Source organism: Palaemon carinicauda, chromosome 13 (assembly GCF_036898095.1).
Source record: "Palaemon carinicauda isolate YSFRI2023 chromosome 13, ASM3689809v2, whole genome shotgun sequence".
Lineage (NCBI taxonomy): Eukaryota > Metazoa > Arthropoda > Malacostraca > Decapoda > Palaemonidae > Palaemon > Palaemon carinicauda.
This window is the reverse complement of record NC_090737.1, coordinates 110,394,807-110,397,306: the sequence shown is the minus strand read 5'-3', so window position 1 is coordinate 110,397,306 and position 2,500 is coordinate 110,394,807.

Sequence of the window (2,500 nt, the reverse complement as noted above, 5' to 3'; positions counted from 1 at the left end):
GAGAAAAAAAAATTCAGTCACCTACATTTAATTAAACATTTTATCCACGTCAAGTGATTTAGATGAAAAATTCTGACATTGAAATGTAACGCCATATAATATAAATACGTCAATGGCTATATCCATAACAACCCTCAATATTACTAACTCCAACATGTTGTATCAAATTACATGAAAAACTATTGGGTCTGATTTTCAACTTTCAGTATCTAACAGTATTGTAGAAGTTTTTAAACGTACCATGGATATATTTTCCAAATAATTAATTTAGGTCATTATTAATGCATATTTTATATATCGTTAAGAATTATTATCGGTAGTGTATTACTTTCACTCGTTTTTCTTATAGCAAAATAAATAACAGGGCACTAACTTTACTTATTGGCCTCAAAATATGATAAGTATATGGAGAACGCTACTAGAATTGGCCAAGAATACGCAAGGTAAGACTCTTGCGCATTGTTATAAAGTTGAGTTCATTTTTACCATGAACCTTTTGTTAGGGATGAAACTGCTTCCTTTTTTTATTGATATTTCTTTGCCAGGGAACCAGTTTTTTTCTGTGGCTGAATAAGGCTTCACCAAAAGAATCTCCAATATTCTTAGTTCTTTTCCTTCCATTACTCGCTCTCTCGTTTCTCTCCCCTTTTCATTTGGCTCGTAAAAGTATTTCAACACAACAGAATAAAAATAATACTTCCCTCTCGAATTATAAATATTTTTCTTCGTAAAAAGGGAAATGTTCTGACTGGAAAGATGCTGGTAATGTATTGTGGACGGTATGAGAGCTCTAAAAGATTACGTCCCAGTCTGTTGCGATATCAATTGTCAGTAAAGAGAGGTAGGGGGATCAATTCATGGCTGTATATTTACAGACTCGTTGCCTAAGCTTGCTATGTATATCACTTAAAAGGAATCGTAAAGATTATCAACTTCATAACATCCATTGGAATATAACTTTAATTATGTAAGTGATTAAAAGTAAAGTTATATGTGCACGTCTTAAACTATCTTTTGTATAAATCACGTAAGAAAGGTATATCCCCTCTCCCTTTTTAGGATTAATATATGATATATTAATTTATTGTGAAACTTGAATTTACTACTAGAAATAGATGTGTGTTGACTATGTTGGCCATTTTCTTTTTTAGGTTTAATGGAAAGCCATATAGATATTGCAGCACATCTTAAATAAAAAAATATCCTCAAAGTAGTGACCCAAGTGTATTACGTTATGGACACATGCATTTATAGCGAGATTATATTTATTTTTGAGCGAAGCAAGCCGTGGTGGAGGAGAACCTTTTGTGGAAGGCAATATGATATATCTGTAATTGTGATAATTTATAGTCCCCTACTGGATTGTGTATGCAGCTCGTCGATGTACCACTCGCCAGATCAGACAAGAAGTGAGGTTATTTATATTTGCCAGCAAAGCGAACACTACATGTGTGATATGATTCAAACTATATATAAATATGAAAATTAGATTACCAGCCACTTACTAAATCGATATATATTTTCACCAACTGATTATGAACTGGTCATCATAACACATGAACTGGGAGGTTGGCCCTATATTCTTCGTTAAAATAGATAAAAACAAAGAATAATAGTATGAAAACTACATGGTAAGTGTATTAGGCTATGAATCAAAGTATCATATATTGAAAAACTATATATATCCTTTAATAAAATCGTAGGCTTTCATATATTTTTCACTGATTTGCTTTTCTTTATGTTCGATCACTTACACTTTATTACTGATTACAGACTGTTAGCGTTAAGCGTCATTAAGTGCGCCAGTAGCACCTAGTATATAATGTAGTCTTTTATAATAAAAAAAAGGCCTAAGTCTACAACGTCTCTTTTTACTTTCACAAAAAAATCCACACCATCGGATGGGATATATATATATATATATATATATATATATATATATATATATATATATATATAATATATATATATATATATATATATATGTGTGTGTATGTATATATATATATATATATATATATATATATATATATATATATATATATATATATATATATATATCAAGCTAATAGTATAATATCATTTTAAATAAGCACGGCAGAGGCATCATATTATGAGCCACGAAGTCATAAGAAATAAACAAACTAACGACCTTGGATAGGACATATAAATCATTACAATAATAATATAATGTCATAGCAGGTAAGAACAACTAAGCTACCATACTTAGTCCCTACACAACAAGAGTATAACAAATTTATAGTGAAAAGAAGAATTAGAAATGCAAGAATGTGCAAGAATAAGGTTGCATGGTGAAGTAAGCTCTTATCAACAGATGACACGAAGTTGGACTAACAACTTTTTGGTAATAAAGGTAATATCATAGGTATTTTGGAATCTTTTAAATTAAAAAAAAAAATGGCCTTGTGTGGATGAAGAAATGTAAAGTGTATGGCAAAACAGGTGAGACTTAACCTAACGTCTGAGATCTGGTATACAA